Source organism: Triturus cristatus, chromosome 9, assembly GCF_964204655.1.
Source record: "Triturus cristatus chromosome 9, aTriCri1.1, whole genome shotgun sequence".
Classification (NCBI taxonomy): Eukaryota; Metazoa; Chordata; class Amphibia; order Caudata; family Salamandridae; genus Triturus; species Triturus cristatus.
In genome coordinates, this window is record NC_140592.1 from 350,769,488 (window position 1) to 350,789,136 (window position 19,649).

General features: G+C 46.4%; 1 long non-coding RNA gene across 1 annotated transcript in view; it reads right to left on the bottom strand.

Annotated features, from left to right (window-relative positions):
• Positions 1-913: 913 nt before the first annotated feature.
• LOC146797912 (uncharacterized) overlaps positions 914-19,649 on the bottom strand; it is a 133,788-nt gene continuing 115,052 nt past the window's right edge. The window contains exon 3 of the long non-coding RNA XR_014969076.1: positions 914-2,410. This is a non-coding gene — a long non-coding RNA (uncharacterized LOC146797912). The remainder of the gene's footprint in view (positions 2,411-19,649) is intronic.

Consider the following 19,649-nt stretch of genomic DNA (forward strand, 5'->3'; position numbering starts at 1 on the left):
CTTTGCATGACTTTACATTTATTTGTTATATTTTTTGGCGTGTTATATTACGGCAACTCGACCCGAAGGTATCAGACCGCTTTACATGAGCACCAGTTGCGTTACAGACGGACACATTCATTTTATTAGACACTGCGAGATTAAGGGGCATATTTAGAAGGGGTTATCGCCATCAGCTTGCACTTTTAGTGGCGTTCAACCGGTGATACCCCCTGCTCCTTCTTTACAAAGCGGTGTTAAGCCACTGGCTTAATGCCGCTATGTAAATAAGGACCCTTTTCACACTTCAACTTAGTGTGAAAAGGGGTGTGCAATGGGAATTGCAGTGGGCGTTCTGCCGCAGCACCCATTGCTTTTTGACGCTGCCCCATATTTACAAAAATAAGGCAGTGTCAAAAACTAAGGCCAGGTAAAACCTGGTGTTAGGATGGTGATACGATGTGTATATTCTCTTTTGTATACAGTCTGATAGTTATATTCCTCATATATTCTTGCTTTCCCTACAATTTATTTTGTTGAATAGGACTTGTATTAATTTCATTGCTGTTCTTTTTCTTGTTATTCTTTAATGAACTCAAACTTTAAAAAAAAGGATTGTGATACGAGGAGAAATTATTAATTTTGCCTCGTATTTTTTTAACTCTTTCTATGTGTGCTGCCACATAGAAACAGCAAACCACCACTAAAGATTGTTTATGTGCAGGAAGGTGTCTATTCCTGCACATAAACAATTGCTCCTGCAGCACAGGCACCCTTGCAACAGGGCGCAAGGGTGCCTGAGCTGGCGCTATGCAGCTTTTTAAGCACCAGCACTAGGGGAAACGCAGGGGCATGCCATATTTTTGTAAATACGGTGCATCGCTGCATTTAAAAAATGTTGATGCATGGCATAACAAAAGAAAGAGTATGCAGTTCCTCAGAGAAAAGGTGGAGTGAAAGTGTGGAGAAGAGACCGTTAGAAAGAGGAATTCCTCTATTCGGAACTAGGGTCCTCACACACCCAGCAAGCTAGGTGTCATGCTTCATCATATGGACCTGCTCCTCGTCGGGCCGGCGCTGCAATGCCCGACGGGCACCCTTAAAAGGGGCTCTTTAGCGGAGATCTTTAGTTCCTGGCCGTATGGTGCAGTGTGTGTGAGAGGGACCTAGTGGTGTAGATGTGAATGCATGTGTGTGGTTAGAACAAGTTGGAGAGTCCAAAAATCGGATTTTATTAGGAGTGGCTCTCCACTTGATTAAAACGAAAAAAGAGTGGCAGCTGGCTGATATTATGATTCAGCTTGGCTATGCTCTTCTGTGGTGGTCAACATGTTTCTTGCCCGGTGGTCCTAATGATCCGTGGCAATTCTTCAGGACCTACTGAACTGTCAATTATCTACACAACGTGGTGAGTACAATTGTTACCTGCCACACGTTATATGGAAAACGATCTCGCCATATGTCTAAGGGGACCTATGAAAAAAAAAAGGTTTTTAGGAAGGCAACCCAAGCATAGGCAGTGATTTAAAAATTAGTACTGTACAGGTAGATCTCACACAGTAGTGATTACTCCCTCGACCGAATGACACAAGAATGCGTCCATTGTCACCAAGTGTCAAACTTTCCTATACAGTTAGTCGATATTCTCCTCAAAAAGTGAATATAAAAACAAGCAACATTAAAACAGAAGACTGGAAGTGTTGTGTTCCCTATGAGGAAGTAATTACAAAGTAACAACAAGTTTCTTCATTGAGGAGTTACAGGGCACTCACCTATTGTGGTGTGTATCCCTGCTCCTGTCCGTGGCCGTGGCGCCACCGGGACACCAAGATTCTGGTGTCCTAATGAGAGACAAAATGTTAGATGGAAAATAAAGTAAAACATGGAGGGCAACTGGCCCGACATGTAGTGTCAGCACACGTAAAACAATATCGCCCGTGTGCGATCCCGTCATATGAGCTGAAGTAATGCGAGCCATGAAACAGAGGGGATTGTAGAATAATAAAGAAGCACCACGAGGGAAACTTATATGGAGTCACACCAGAGGCGCATGGATCGTGAATGCCAGCCCAGACAAGGTATCTGCCAGCCAGAGATGCGTAGCCGGGCAAACCGGCATTGCTACCATCCAGTGGCACAGTGGATGTTTCCTCCCCCCTCGAGTCTCCTGATCAGGACTCTGACACATGCAATCTGGCAACAGCAGGCCTCCTAGACCTGACCAATGCAGGTGGTGTTGATGCGGGTGAGGCCAGCAGGAGTGGCGAGGCTGGATGTGGTGGCGAGGCTGGCTGTGGTGGCGTGGCTGGCTGTGGTGGTGAGGCTGGCTGTGGTGCTATTGTCTGCCCAGCACTCGTGGTGGCCTTCTCTGTGCTGTCCTTCCGGGGTGCCCTCTCTCCCTTCTCCTGAGCAGTCCTGCTCGAAGTATCGCCTGTGGACAGAAACTCAACATCAGCTCAGTGTACCTGCAGCCCTGCATTGCTAACATCATAATACATTTCTGCAACACTATCTCATTGTCCTCGGCCTGCTTATCGCTAATGTGTGTCACATGCCTTGTTGTTCTGTGCAATTCTTGTCATGATTGGGGTTTCACAGACTACATCTCCCATAATGCATTGCTGGTATGCACAAACACCTGTACTGGAGTGGGATTCTCATTGCCCAATTGGGGATTTGGGAAAGGGGAAGGGGGGGGGCACAATGCTGTGCATGCGTCTTACCTTGTTTGGTAGCAGCTCTGGCAGAGCTGTCTGCATCCCCAATCCCAACAATACTTTCGGGCTCAATCGTGGACTCCACGAGCTCCTCAAGTTCAGTCAGGGCAGGTGCCCTGTTCCTTCCTCCTCCTGTCCAGCTGGCCTGTTTCTTCAGATCAGCCATCTTCCTCTTTGTGATGATACGGATGTCGTACCACCGCTTCTTCAGCACATCAATGTCCCAGGGGGTCACTCCTATGGCATTTACCTGCACCTGGATTCCAAGCCAGATCCTTCTTTTTTCTGATTCAGCTACTTGCAGGGACTGCTTTCCGAAAAGCTTATGGTGCTGCTTCACCACCTCCTTCACAAGTACCTGCAGTTCCTTTGGACTGAATTTGAGTTTCCTCTTCCTTTCCCCTCCATCTCTCTCTGTGTCCTGGCTAGCCATTGTGTCAGATTTCTTGTGCAAGTTCAGGCACTGGCTCTGTTGCTCTCCTCTGCACTCCCAGCCACTCCAGAGTCTGCTGATTGTGTGCACCTGCCTGCGTGTGGCCACTTCCCGGTTGGGTGGGGTGGGGTTTGCACAGGATTGGCTGATTCCTCAAGTGCTGTACATTTGAATTACCGAATCGGTAAATTCTGAATCGGTATTTACCGAATCGGTAAATACCTAATCGTATTTACCGATTCGGTAAATACCGGTTCGAAAACTCCGGTCGGTATTGTAGAATCAGTCATCATTTACCGAATTTTACCGAATCGGTAATAGTTACCGAAAATTTAGGTACATAGGAAATACCGATTTCTAAATACCGATTCGATAAAATTCGGTATTTAGGAATCGGTATTTCTAGGCTACCTACATATGGCCCTAGATCTCTTCTCAAAAAGAACGTCCTTTTTTCTTGGAATGATGCATGCACTAAGGAATTTAATTTAATCAAACATGAAGTAGCTCATGCTATTCCCCTTAAAGCGTTTGATCCTTGTGATAAAACCATAATCATGACTGATGCCATCCAAAAAGGTTTAGGTGCGGCCCTTTTCCAAACTAGAGATGAGGTAATTGCATTTGCCTCGAGTAGTTTGCATGGAGCTGAACCTTCTTACTCCTTGATTGAGCGTGAAGCTCTTGCATGTTGGTGGGGCATCACTCATTTCAAGCATTACCTGTATGGTTCAAACTTTGTGGTACGTGTTGACCATAAACCACTTATTGTCCTGATCACCACTAAAGGGGAAGGGAAAGCTACCTCTAGAATTGAGAGATGGCAATTCAGACTTATGGAACACAACTTTAGCATTGAGTATGTACCAGACAAAAGAAATCTTCTTGCAGATTGTTTATCTCGCTTACCTTCAGTCAGCAACAAGATTGTTGAATCCAAGGATGTTCATGATGATTTTGAATTGGTGTGTTGTGTTATAGGTCAATCTGAGGATGTCATTTCAGAGAGAGAGTGGAGAGAAGCTTCTGAATGTGATCAGGAATTTAAGGACATTTTGAAAATTTTAAGTCAAGAATGGTCTCACAACATTGATGAACACATTTGTGCCTACAAATACAAGCATGTTTTCGATGAGTTATTCACGGTGAACGGTCTGGTGTACAGATCACTATTAGTTGTTCCTGAAGCCATGGGGAACAAGGTTCTTACGTTAGCTCATGAAGGCCACATAGGCATGCGTACCATGAAAAGAAGGGTAAGAGAAAAGTTTTGATGGCCGGCCTTGGTGGTGCATTTTGTTAGGGATTGCATGGCATGTGCCATCAGTGACAAATCGCAAGTAACCTGCCCTTCTCTTGTTGAAGCCATTGAGGTTCCTGACAAACCCTGGTTTAAGGTTGCTATTGACATTATTGGCCCTTTGTATTTGTCTGCCAACTTACCTGAGTATGGCATTGTTCTCATGAATTTCCATAGTGGTTGGCCAGAAATCAAGTGGGTTAGAACTGCTAATTCCACCTCTGTCATTAAGTTTCTCAAATCACTTTTTGCTAAAGAGGGTGTTCCTGAGGAACTCCTTACTGGTAACGGCCCCCAATTTGTTTCAATTCAATGTGAACATTTTCTACGTTCTGTTGGTATTAAGCATGCTAAAACTTATCTTTATCATCCTAGAAGCAATGGCCCTGTGGAACGTTTTAACAGAGTCATTAAACAGAATATGCAGTTAGGAAAAGCTAGTGGTCTGAATTGCAAGGTAGAAATTGAAAAACTTCTATGGGCTGTCACTGCCAATTCTGATACTAGCTTGTCTCCATCACTGCCAATTCTTATACTAGCGTGTCTCCATGTGTCTTATTAAGAGGTCGTATACCTACCTTTAAACTTTTGAGAAGATGGATGGATGACAAAGAGTTCATTTTGCCTAAAGATCAGATTGAATATGTTTGCAGAAAGCGTGTTGAGGCACAAAATATATATGTCCAAACCTGTCCGCAAGCAATTGACTGTTTGTGTGGGGGACATGGTGAGAGTGACGTGTTCTAGGATTTTGCCTAAAAGAGAATTCACATTTTCTGTTCTGAAGAAGGTGGTAAAAGTTAACAAAGGCGCTGTCAAATTGGATGATGGTAGGTGGTGGAAGAAGGGGAAGATTGCTGTGTCTAAAACAGGTTTGTGTGTTCAACCAAATAAATCTATTCATGCTGATATTAGTAATGACACAATTCTACTTTCCGTTCCCCGTCTTCCAGGACCAACAACTTGCCTTCCAAGTTTCATGATTATATTTTGCAATGACTTTTATGATCTTTTTGCTATGTAAATTTTTGTCTTTGCTCTTAGTATTTATTTGTTCTTTATTTTCAAGTTTGGTTTTTCTCATTGTTAATGAGAAAGATGTGTTGGGTTCTCCTTCTATTCTCTGGACGTCTGGAACTTCTGTGAGTCAGGAGAATAGAAGGAACCTTGTGGTGCCGGGGTTCTGGGGACAGTTGGAAGAAATTTGACATGAAGAAGGATTGTTTTCTACTGTCTTGTTGACATGCAATAAAATACCTTTTATCAACATACCTGCGTTTGTACTTCCCTACAGACTTCGTTTAGGGATCGCAGCTACCTATCCACTTGCAACCCCTGACACTGCCTTTTTGGCCCCTTGCCTTAGAGGTGGCAAAATCAGTGCCAGGAACACTGAGGCAGCTCGTCCTTATGGACACCAGTTGGGGCACCATTGTCTCTGTTTTCAGTCAATATTTGTATTACACTAATAGTGAATATTACATTATTCACTATTAGTGTAATAAAAATAAGAGTACAATTAGCTGGAATATGACCCTCCTTGGCTGTGGAGGTAAGTAAAACATGCTTTTAAATGTATGTTGTGTGTGTTCTTGCAGATGAGAGCATGCTTATGTGAGAAAGTGTGTGTTAATGTGTGTGTGTGTGTAAGCATGTGTGTGAGTGAAAGAAAATGTTAAATGGCATGTGATGTCACTACTGCTACCCCTAACATTTTTGTGAATTGACGTTCATGTTTATAGCCAGAGTCCGATTGGCCATGCAACCATTTTCAACCCATGTTCGAAAGGACGAGGGCCGAAGCCAGATGTGGACCGGGAGGGAGGTGGAGCAGCACAATTTCGACAATTTATGGTACTTATGGCATCCGTAAAAGTTGTGGAGGCTCATTGTTGTGTACAGAACAAAAATGAGCCCTCCTGGGTAGGCACAGCATGGAGTTTGTCTGAACTGGTCTTGTCGCGGACAGGCCTCTCTCCTCATAACAGTGAGGTCTCTGCTTCATGCGTAGTCCCACTGGGAGATGGCAGGAGTGGGTGGGGAGGGCAGCATGGGCTGAAGCAACTTCACAGGTTGCAGGGATAAGAGTATACAGCTCATAACTTCAGTAGTGGCCAGTTTCTTGGCAAAGTGGTGGGCGGAGGGAGGGGGGGGGGTACGACGAACAACAACAAAAAAACAAAAAATATAACTTACCTACTAAATGCTCTGAGGCTCCGTCTCTGTGCACTGCAAGCACAGGCTCCCAGAATTCCCTGAGCCAATCCTGATGCTGCATGAAAGCAGCATCAGGAATGGCCTGAGCACTGATGATTTGTGCTCCCAGGGAGAATGGGAGCCTGTGCCAGCTGGTCTTTTCAAGCCAGCAATGCAGGTGGGTTGGAGAGAGCTTCAGTGCGCATTAGGGTTTGGCTGGGCTGAGACGGCCGGCCAAACCCTCATGCACACTGAAATCCAGTGCACCTACAACAACCCCTCTGGCTATAATCTCCATGGCCTCGCCCCCTAGGAGACGCTACGGAGAAAAATAAAATGATAATAAACACAGGTTCATTATCGTTTTATTTTTGGGGCTGCTGGCGGGGAGGGCACGCTCCACAGTCATAGCAGAAGAGCCGCCACTGAATAACTCTCAGGTTTTGCTAGTCAAGCGGTTTAACAAAATGAAAACAAAAGAAATACATTTTAAAAAATTAAATTGTAAATATTTGTCCAAAATTGAGGCACCTGATACTAACTAGGCAATGTTTCATGAATGTGATTCACGTGTTTTTAGTGGTGCTGATGGCTATTTCTGGTTCCAATCCAATCTTGCTTGTAACGATGGTAATAGTGGGAAACCACGGTTAGGAGCTGTACCAAAGTATGGACGCAGCATGGAAGTGAAGTTAAAGGGACATTGAGGTACAGCAGCAATGGGAAATAGTCACTATCAGAGAATGGTAGTTGGCTCAGGACTGGGGCAGTAACATCCCTGGTGCCACCAAGGTTGGAAACAGGGCATTAAGGTTAAAATTCCTATGGAGTGAGTTGTGAACAGAAAGGTACGTTGGTAGGAAACCATAATTTGTATCATCTCAGCTTCTCCACAATAGGGTATTTTTCAACATTTAAAGTATCTGATGTAATTAAATATTGAAATCAACTAAAGTATCTCTCCCAAAATTCTATGGGGTTATCCACAAACATTCAATGGTGGAAATCTTAGTTTCCCCCCCAATGATTTCAGTAGATTGACCACTTTTATGGTATTCATATTCCCTAAAACAAAATCCCCAGGAGTTCGTATTGAACTATACGCCAGTCGTAGATTTCCATACTTATGCGTGCTTCCCTAAAATATGGACAACCGACGGCTCTAAGGGAGTTGGAAGTTTGCAGCAGCACATTTTGTGCTGCACTGAGAAGGCAAGAACATACTCAAAAATTTACGACATTGTTGATTTTTGTTAAACAGCCCTCACAACAAAGCTGTCATCCCGCATGCAATTACAACGCGGTTGTTACAACGACTGCGTTGTAACAACGCATACCATTACCCTGCAAGTCAAAAGAACGACTTGCGGAGGGAAGGTTATAGCCTCTCCGTAAACCCTGGGGGTTGGGCTACGTTAATTTTTGACTGCAGTCAGTATCCCCTGGAGGTCATAAATGATGCACTTTATTTAATTCCAGTATTAGATACTGCATATATTGTCTTTAATGAGTAATTTCTACACATTATTGATTCAATTCATACTTTTAGAGAAATTCTTACATATGACAATTTCTAATAAGCGTTCTATCTATTTATTCTGTTTGTGTAACAATATTTACACATTTAAGCTATTTCAGTTCTTCTGAACACTTCAACATATCTACAGTAATTTTGTATCCATCAGTTACATGAAGTAAAGTAAATATAAAAACAGTAACCTGACACCTTTGTGAGACATTTGCGGTTTATTAAAAAATGCAATACAAATCTTTTGGTTTTCTAACACTCTTTAGACATGATTTTCGGTAAACAGCCCTCACAACGAAGCTGTCACCCCGCATGCAATTACAACTTGGTTGTTACAATGACTGCATTGTAGCAACGCATACCATTACCCTGTAAGTCAAAATAAAGACTTGCAGAGGTGGGAGAAGGTGTTCAATTTAAAATCCAACACCTTCTCTACTGTCCGCACAGATTGGAGTTGGAATAGTAAATTATACTATCCAACATCCAGCACCCCCTCCGCAAGTCGTTGTTCCGACTTGCGGGGTAAGGGTATGCGTTGTTACAACGCAGTCGTTGTAACAACCACGTTGTAGTTGCATGCGGGGTGACGGCATGCGTGAAAAGGAGGCATATTCTTGATTTTCATTTCATTCTCAATGGTTATACAAGGTTTTTAGGTTTACTGACTGATTAATGTCCAACATACATGAAAAATAATTCAAGAACAGTGTTCCTTCTTGTTCCCTTTCTTTCTATTTTCAGTCAGAGATGCTCATCAATTTCTATATCAGGTAACATGCGTCATCCCCTTGACTTTATTCAAAAGGCTCAGATTTTGTTGAAGATATTTCGGTTTGCAGGCACTGTCCCTTTCGTAATTCAAAAGGCAATGTGCTACACTTGTTTTTGGCAAAGTTCCCTCTGTTAAGCAGTATCAATAAAGTAAAATTTGAGTGCTTCGGATTTTCGGTCTGTTTTGTGCATTATTTACATGGCAATGTTTACCCTGAAGTCCAACCTGCTGAAATGTATCTGTGGGTTGTGATATTTATTGCAAGACGCATAATTCCTTGATGTGTGGTAACAGGAGTTAACACATATATCAGAATGTAACGCTACCTTAGCCTTAGTGTAGTAAGGACAAAAGGTTAATTGAACTGCACATTTCGACTAACAAACCTGGAGCTTTGCATGACTTTACATTTATTTGTTATATTTTTTGGCGTGTTATATTACGCCAACTCGACCCGAAGGTATCAGACCGCTTTACATGAGCACCAGTTGCGTTACAGACGGACACATTCATTTTATTAGACACTGCGAGATTAAGGGGCATATTTACAAGGGGTTATCGCCATCAGCTTGCACTTTTAGTGGCGTTCAAGCGGTGATAACCCCTGCTCCTCCTTTACGAAGCGGTGTTAAGCCACTAGCTTAATGCCGCTGTGTAAATAAGGCCCCTTTTCACACTTCACTTAGTGTGAAAAGGGGCGTGCAATGGGTATTGCAGTGGGCGTGCCTCACAGAACGGACGCTCCCCGCCACTGCTCTGCCACTTACCTGCCTCCGCTGCCTGACGCCTGATCTCCGCATCTTCTTCCCGGCACTTACCTGACGCCGCTGCCTGCCTCCGGATACCGCCTCCCGCCTCCCAGGTAACGCCTGCTGCCTCCTGACCGCTCCTCACGCCGCCGCCTTCACTCCTCCTACCTGCTGACCTCCGCTGGGCACCGGGTGACTTCCTGCCTGCTCCGCCGCTTCCCGACGTTTTTCCCGCCGCCGCTGCCCCAGGCGCCTCCTCCCACTCCCGCCTCCACCTTCGGCCCGCCCCCCCTCCCTTCCCATTGGCCACCCCGCTCCCGCCTCCCGCTGACCCTCCTTCCCGGCTCCTCATTTATGTCACCCCCTCCGCGACCGCGCCTTATGTGCGCCGAAGGTGCGCCAAAGGTAAGCCCGTCTGCGCCCATCCGCGCCTGGACCGCGCCCAGCGCCAGACCCCCTGGCCCCCGCCAGCCCCCCCGCAGGACCTACGACTTCGCAACGCTCATCGCACTCAAAACCGCCCGAGCCCCCGGATGCTACCGAGCGTCCCCACGACGCACCCATGGACCCTTCGTCTGCCGAGCCTGCAACTTCTCCTGCCTCCAAACAAGCACCACGCCCACCAAGACCGACAACAGCAACCACCTCAAGTGCATCCTGATCAACACCCGCTCCGTCCACAGACACGCCGTGGAACTCTGGAACCTCCTCGACACCGCATCTCCAGACGTCGCCTTCCTCACGGAAACCTGGATGAACGACTCCTCAGCCCCCGACATCGCCATAGCCATCCCGGACGGCTACAAGATCATCAGGAGGGATCGCAACAACCAGACCGGAGGGGGCATCGCCATCGCTCACAAAAGCACCATTCGCATCTCGACTGACTCCACCGACGCATTCAACACCGCCGAATACCTGCACTTCCAGATCCACACCGACCCCAAGACTACCCTCAGAGGCACCCTCATCTACAGACCCCCGGGACCACGCGCACAGTTCTGCGAAGACATCACAGACTTCATCAGCCCTCACGCCCTCCCCTCCACCGACTACATCCTCCTCGGGGACCTCAACTTCCACCTGGAGAACAACAACGACCGCAACACGACCACCCTGCTGGACAACCTCGCCAACCTCGGACTCCAGCAACTGGTCAACACCCCCACCCACTACGCCGGCCACACGCTCGACCGCCTCTTCTCATCCAGCAACCACGTCACCTTCAGCCACTGCACCGGACTCCACTGGACTGACCACAGCTGCGTCCACTTCAGCTTCAAGAAGAACACGGTCCACCACCACCCGAAGCAGGTTCCCCACAGAAACTGGAGCAAGATCACCGTCGACCAGCTCACCACCTCCCTCAACCAGAACCCACCGGTCAGGACAACGGCCCCTAACACAGCAGCCCTCGACCTCACGCAATGGCTGACCTCCTGTGCCAACGACCTCGCCCCACTGAAGAACCCACTCACCAGGCCCAGAAGCAAGAAAGCCCCCTGGTTCACCGATGAACTCAAGGACTCCAAGAAGGCCTGCCGCACCCTCGAGAAGGCCTGGCTCCTCGACAAGACCACCGACAACATGACCGCCCTCAAACTCGCCACCCGCAGACATCACCAGCTCATCCGCACCACCAAGAAGAAATCTTTGAAGGAACGACTGGACAAGAACGCCCATGACAGCAAGGAGCTCTTCAACATCGTCAAGGAGTTCTCCAACCCCAGCACCGGCAACAACGACATCACTCCCTCGCAGGACCTCTGCGACTCCCTCGCCTCGTACTTCCACCGCAAGATCGCCGACATCCACAACAGTTTCGGCGCTCCTCCCCCGCACCCATCGACCGAACCTACGCACCCCGCCGCTATCCTCCAGACATGGACCAAAGTGACCCCCGAAGACACGACACGCATGATGAACACCATCCACTCCGGATCTCCGACCGACCCATGCCCCCACCATGTCTTCAACAAGGCCGCCTCTACCATCGCACCCCACCTCCGAGACATCATCAACGCCTCCTTCGACACAGCCACCTTCCCGGAGAGCTGGAAGCACGCCGAACTCAGCGCACTACTGAAGAAACCAACAGCGGACCCGACCGACCTCAAGAACTTCCGCCCAATCTCGCTCCTTCCATTCCCTGCCAAAGTCATCGAGAAGGTCGTCAACAAGCAGCTGGCTGCCTTCCTCGAGACGAACGGATCCCTCGACCCATCGCAATCCGGATTCAGAGCCAACCACAGCACCGAGACCGCCCTCATCGCAGCCACCGACGACATCCGAGCCCTGCTCGACAAAGGTGAAACAGCGGCACTCATCCTCCTTGACCTCTCCGCAGCATTTGACACTGTCTGCCACCGCACCCTAGTCCAACGCCTTAACGACACCGGCATCCAGGGGAATGCTCTGGAATGGATCATCTCATACCTCTCCGGCAGAACACAGAGAGTATGCCTCCCTTCGTTCCGCTCTGAGGCCACCGAAGTCATCTGCGGCGTCCCGCAAGGATCGTCGCTCAGCCCTACTCTCTTCAACATCTACATGAAACCCCTCGCTGCCATCGCACGCCAACACAACCTCAACATCATTTCCTACGCCGATGACACCCAGCTGATTCTCTCCCTCACCAGAGACCCCGACACCGCGAAAGCCGACCTACACGAAGGGATGAAAGATGTCGCCGAATGGATGAACATCAGCCGCCTGAAGTTGAACACGGACAAGACAGAAGTCCTCATCCTGGGACCGTCGCCCTCCGCATGGGACGACTCCTGGTGGCCCCCGGCCCTGGGCACCGCACCCAAGCCAACGGACCACGCACGCAACTTGGGCGTCATCCTGGACTCCTCCCTATCGATGACCAGACAAGTCAACGCCGTCTCCTCATCTTGCTTCCACAACCTCCGCATGCTCCGCAAGATCTTCAGATGGATCCCGACCGAGACCAGGAAGACTGTCACCCAGGCCCTCGTCACCAGCAGACTAGACTACGGAAACACCCTCTACGCCGGTACAACAGCCAAGCTTCAGAAAAGACTTCCGCGTATCCAGAACGCCTCCGCCCGTCTCATCCTGGACGCCCCCCGACGCAGCCACATCTCGAGCCACCTGAGAGACCTGCACTGGCTCCCTGTCAACAAGAGGATCACGTTCAGACTCCTCACCCACGCACACAAATCCCTCCACGACCTGGGCCCAAGGTACCTCAACGACCGCCTGACCTTCTACACGCCCACCCGACAGCTACGATCCGCGAACCTCGCCCTCGCCGTCGTCCCTCGCATCCAGAGAGCCACCGCCGGAGGAAGATCCTTCTCCTACCTGGCGGCTAAGACATGGAACTCCCTGCCCGTCCACCTGCGGCTGACCCAGGACCACCTCGCCTTCAGGAAACAGCTCAAGACCTGGCTGTTCGAGCAGTAGCAGACCCCCTCCCCCAAGCGCCTTGAGACCCTTCCGGGTGAGTAGTGCGCGATATAAATTCCATGATTGATTGATTGATTGGTTTTTGACGCTGCCCCATATTTACAAGGATAAGGCAGTGCCAAAAACTAAGGCCAGGTAAAACCTGGTGTTAGGATGGTGATACGATGTGTATATTCTCTTTTGTATACAGCCTGATAGTTATATTCCTCATATATTCTTGCTTTCCCTAAAATTTATTTTGTTAAATAGGACTTGTTGTATTAATTTCATTGCTGTTCTTTATCTTGTTATTCTTTAATAAACTCAAACTTTTAAAAAAAGGATTGTGATACGAGGAGAAATTATTAATTTTGCCTCGTATTTTTTAATTCTTTCTATGTGTGCTGCCACATAGAAACAGCAAACCGCCACTAAAGATTGTTTATGTGCAGGAAGGTGTCTATTCCTGCACATAAACAATTGCTCCTGCAGCACAGGCACCCTTGCAACAGGGCGCAAGGGTGCCTGAGCTGGCGCTATGCAGCTTTTTAAGCACCAGCACTAGGGGAAACGCAGGGGCATGCCATATTTTTGTAAATACGGTGCATCGCTGCATTTAAAAAATGTTGATGCATGGCGTAACCAATTTTGGCATACCACACTCTGACATTTTATTGTAAATATCTCCCTAAGTGATTTGTCCAGAATCACAGGATATTCCTGGGTGTTCCCTGCCGAGACCGAACCCTGTTCCCTAGCTTAGAGGTCGACTGCTCTAGCCATTAGGCTACATCGTCTAATTGTGTGCAACTCGTAACCGGATACTTTTGCTCATATCAAGGTTTTTGACACTTGTTGGCAAAAAGGTATTACAGTCAGGTGTTTTATGCTGAAACCTCTTAAAACATAAAGACCGATCAAGAGGAGTGCGGTTAGTGGAATAGCAGTTGTAAAACTTTGTACTTCCGTCCCACTGGTCAGCTCCAAGCCCCTCCCTTGGTAACACTCATGTTCCTACCCGTAACTATTAACCTGCTACAGCGAAAAAACTCTCATATCGGTGGATTTACCATGGGAATTATTTATGCCTGTAGGCGTAAATGTTCATAAATCTTGTTTCACGGTCTGCCATTTTGCACCTGCAGATATCATTCAACACCATCTAAACTGAACATAGGTGGGCGGATCTGTAGCCCCTGCAGCTGCTGACTTTCAAAACTAGCTGGATGTAGTAAGACAAACATGTGCAGTAGAAAACAAATACTTTATTGTAATTATTCTTATTTAAGAAGTTGTTTAGATCTTCGAAAAATAGGCCCAAATAGCTTTCAGCCAAATGTAAATTCTGACACAAAATAGAAAACAGTCAGCCCAGACGCTGCAGCTACTCCCCAGCATGTATGCTTCCTTGGGAACAGTTACTGTTAAAGGGTAAAACTATCAGATCAATTACTATTTAAGGATACAATATCCACTCGACAGTTACTTGTGAAGCCTTCAGCTATCTGTTGATAACAAAAAACTGATGAAAAATAAATGTAAATATTTTAAAATGAGAATAGCTGTTTGCGTCAGTGCATTAACACCCTGCACGATATTTTGGGTGTTAAGTGTGCAGTGACGTGTATATATGTATTGGACTTGGCTCTTTTTTCAGGGTTAACTCCAAAATCTTGCCTTCTTCTGCCTTTTTTTCTACATTCCTTTGGTTGGCTTTAGGACTCTGGACACTTTGCCACTGCTAATCAGAGCTGAAGCGAAAAACATGTTATGATTGGTTTCCACATGATTGGCATATTTGATTTCCAAATAAATCCCAAGTACAGTGCACTGTGCGTGCCCAGGGCCTGTAAATCAAATGCTACTATTGGGTATGCAGCACTGATTGTGCCACTCATACGCGTAACCCTTCACACATGTCTCAGGTCTGCCACTGCAGAGCCTGTGCGTGCAGTTTTAAACTGTCATGTCGACCTGGCAAGTTCACCTACTTCCCAGGCCCAAACTTTAATTTTTATTACACGTAAAGCACCCCTAAGTTAGGCCCAAGGTAGCACCATAGGCAGGGGGCAGTTTATTTAAAAGATAGGACTTGTACTTGTGAGTTTTACATGTTTTGGTAATGAAAACCTACTACATTTGTTTTTCACTACATCAAGGCCTGTCTCTCCCATTGGTTAGCATTGGAGCTGCCTTGCAAAACTTTACAAGTGTATCTTCTAATTGGGAGCTGATAGAAAATTGGAATTTGGTATCTCTGCACTCACAATTTAAAAACACATCTTTTAGTGAAGTTGGTTTTTAAACTGCAGTCCTGAAAATGCTACTTTTAGGAAATTAGCCTTTTCTTTCTTAACCGTTCTGTGCCTCTGCCTGTTTCTGGAATACACGTCTGGTTCAGGGTGACAGCTGGGCTTTGTGAATCCACTCTAGACAGTCACACACCTTGGTGGGTGGGTGGGTGGGTGGGTGTGTGTATGTGGAGCTGAGGTGGGAACAACACATCCTGATGGCTCATCACCACACTGATGGGTCTTCCTGAGCTAGAGTGGTGGGAGGAATTGACACTTGCACCTGAATAACGCTGTGCCCGTCCCCACACAAAGAGTTGCATACCCCACTGTAGTGTGTTTGGATCCAGGGTCAGGAAAGGCAGGGTCTTGTGCAGTACAAAGACCTTTATTTGAAGTCTCCCTACTTCAAAGGCTAAAATGGGTATAAGTAATGGACCTCTGACGCCATATACTCATGACATTTCTGGACTGAGGACATGGAGCTGTTATGCTGCTATAAGGGACTGCCCCTTTGATGCTTGCTTTCCTGTGTTGGCCTGCTGCTTTTTGCCTGGGAGTGAGAGGACTGGACTTTGCTCTCAACATACTGCTTTCTACGGTTCTCCAATGGCTTGACCTAGCTTGCCTTCTGTTCCTGAAGTCTCAGAGACATCAAAGACTTCACCTGAATCTTGCTACCAGCACCTGGGCTACTCTGCTGTGAGTCCTGAGCTGCCAAGTGGTGCCAAACCCAGTCCTGGGCCCTTGGAGGTGGATTTGGTGCTGCAACCAAGAAAACGACGCATCAACTCCAAAGTGTCAGTTCGGAACTGGCGCATTCCTTGCAAAACCGACGCATCGCTGCTGCCTGCATCAAACCGTGGACACCACTCGCTGAGTGTGAGACACAATGACCTCGACTTCAACGTAGCTCTGACTTTGCTGCAGCACCTCCAAAGAACCGCCGCAGCTTGAGTCTCAACAACGCACCACTGACGGTGCACCATCTTGACTCCGACGCATACCCGGCACTGCGTGAATTCCGATCGGCACAAAGCCTTTTCTTCAGTAGTTCGACTTCAATGCCGAAGAGTCGATGCTCCACGCTCTCAACATCGATGCATCATCACCACCGCACCACCTTCAGGAACCAAGGGACGCATCATCTTCTCTTAGCAGCGTAGCGTCCCAGAGACACAAGGTTTCAACGATCTTGAATGAATGAATGATTGTCTTGTAGAGCGCGAACTTTGCCCAAGGGCGTCAAGGCGCTAGGGATAGAGACCAGCAGTCGGGAGTAGTATGGATAATACTTTCAGATATTAAAGTGCGAAAAGACCTTGCACAGCCTTAAGGAACCGATGCCTCACCTGCATATGCGAAAGGCTCACATCCACTGCGTGATGCATCATCTTTGATTTCTGACACATTCAAGGTACTGTGATGGGCTCTGTATAGTTCCTGTACCGGGCCAGCGCTTCAACGCAGCCAGACTGATCTTTTGGATTTGTCCCGGTCAAGAGCAACTAGATATCCCCCGTTTGAGCTATAGACTTCTAAGCATTGCTTTTTGTTTAATCTTTGAAAATTCATATCTTGACTTGTGTATGTTGGATGTTTGTCGTTTTGGTCTTTTTTTACTCAGAGAAATATTGCCTATTTTTCTAAACTGGTGTGGGGGACCTTTGTGCTGTTTTCATTGTGTGTGTGTGTGTGTGTGTGTGTGTGCATGTGCGTGCGTGCGTTTGTGTGTGTGTGTGTGTGTTGTACACGTTGCCTCTTTAGTTCAGCCTGACTGGTCTGTGTCAAGCTACCAGAGAGTAAGCGCAGGTAAACTCTGGTGGGTACTACACTTACCCTGACTAGAGTGTGGGACCTACTTGGACAGGGCACCAACTGGAGACCCCATTTCTAACAATATGTCTGAGCACATCCAAAAAATCTTAAACCTAGACTTTATTTCTCTCACCTGCCTAACCTTTCAACTTCATGATGATTTGAGAAATGTAGCTTGGTTATTGTACCACATTTTTAAGTTCAGCTACTGAATCTTTCTACTTGACAGCCCACTCATTTATAAAGGTGTGGTATTCCTGAAAAGTACATTAAGGACAAAGTACAGGAAAACTGCATATTCTGCTGCGAAGTTTTGAAATCATTTTGTAATCAGGATTTCAGTATGGGAAGTAATATCATTATATGCATCATTTATGCATATGGTAATATCACATTCGAAAATAGCTCAAGTGAAAAATTGTCTGAGCTAACAAATACAGAGAATTAACCCTAAAAGTCACATTTACCCACAAGCAAGTGATAATCACCTTCTCAACCCACTTATATGCATATGATACATACAAACATAACAAAGAATGCGTAGCCCCGGTCCTCACGAGAAATGATTATATTTTTTGAAAAAATTTGTGTTTTATCGAATCCACTACATCAATTGTAGGAATTTGAGGAAAGAGTGCATACCATAACATTATATGTGCAATTACCCCTCCTATATATTTATTTAACAACAGTATTTTTTCATAGACAAGATGGTTTCATATTATCAACATATACTAGGTACAGTCACAATTAGCCCCTTAATCATTACCCCTTAAAACCACTTGCAAATCACAACTTCGCCTCTCATAAATGCTACTCAAACTGCACTACACACACATTGCATACCATTACAAAATGCAATGCAGAGCAAAACGCCAGCATGCATCAAATGACTACAGTGGTGTTGCGGGAGGAAGAGGAAAAGAGCCTCCAGTCTTGTCTATAAGACAGACTGAGCAGAAACAAAAAGACCATCAGTGACACTTAACCTGGGTGACCCAGATTTCAATATTAATTCACATCGTCCTACCACATCTGGTGAAATTAGAACATCCCAAACTTTCTGTGATACACTGCAACATAAAGTTGCCTCGGTCTGAATGTTATCCCAAATACTCACCCAGGACATCAATGGACAGCACAGGCATGTGGGCAAGATATCAGATTCCTCAGTGGCAGGCAGACAACCCCTAACAAGTCTGGCACCATTATCGGAACCCGCATCCCACAAGTAACCCCCGACCCCAAAGATCTGGTAGGGAGCAAATATTTGGGAACAGTGTAATTATATCCATATGGCGGTATTACGGTTGCATGCCGTTACAACACAATATTTACCCCGACTCGCTGTCGGGGCGTGCTGGAGTTTGGAATAGTATAATTTACTATTCCAACTCCAGTCTGTGCAAAAGTAGGGAAGGTGTTGGGAGTTAAATCCAACACCTTATACCCCCTACAGCAAGCCATTTTCGTTGAAATGGCATGCGGGGTAAAAGCATGTGTTGTAATGCATGCGTTGTAACGGTTGTTTCCCCCATATGACTTGTAAAGCAAATCTATGCATCACACTGCCTGACAAGAGGGAAGCATTGATGATTTTGGTCCAGAACGGTGAGATGATGTGATTCAAGTTCTGTACTAAGGGGATTTGGAGGGGATCAGTAGTATGGGATGTGGGTTTCAAGTTTGCAGTTACCTTGTGAACTTTGCATTCTGTCAATAATTTGAACTTTGACCAGTTAGTGAAGCTCCTCCTTGATGTTAGATGTTTGTGTGTTTTTCAGGTATGAGGTAAGGCCTGTACATAGACTTACCATGGAGAAGGATATATCGTCAGAGCAGGGGAGCTGAGTAGTCAAACTTGTGACATGGGTAAGAGATTGTTACATTTTCAGTATTATCTCTGAGAAGAAATTTGCTATTTCTTCGTAGCATTCATTAATGGCTTTAACTTCCTATTGGGAGGTGGGGGTAGTTTGTTGTTTAATTATGTTGTATGGATCTCTCAGTCTGTTCTTCAACCTGTCCAACTGAGTGCGCAAGAAAGCTGCTTTACCCCTAAAGATGTGTTTCTTGTAGGTGAGGCATTTAGATCTGAGGCGAGCAAGGTGTGTTGGTGACGTGTTTTATCTCAATAGTCTTTTCAGTCATTCTTAGTTGCCTCCTCTCTGTGTTTAGATCTAGATTGAATCACGATATAGACAGGGTCTTTCTGGATCTCTTCAGTTTGAGCGAAGCAACTTGGTCAAGCAGGTTTGTCACAGTTGAGTTATAGTGGTCGGTGAGATCATCTACCATGTGTAGATGAGGATGTGAGTGAAGTTGTGCATCATTTTTAGAATCCATTGTTGATAGGGAAATTTGTTGGCTGTTCTTTGACCAGTGTGTTTGTTTATTGGATGCGTTTTGGTAACATGTGTGGTTGACCGCTAGTCTGAAGTGTATGAGA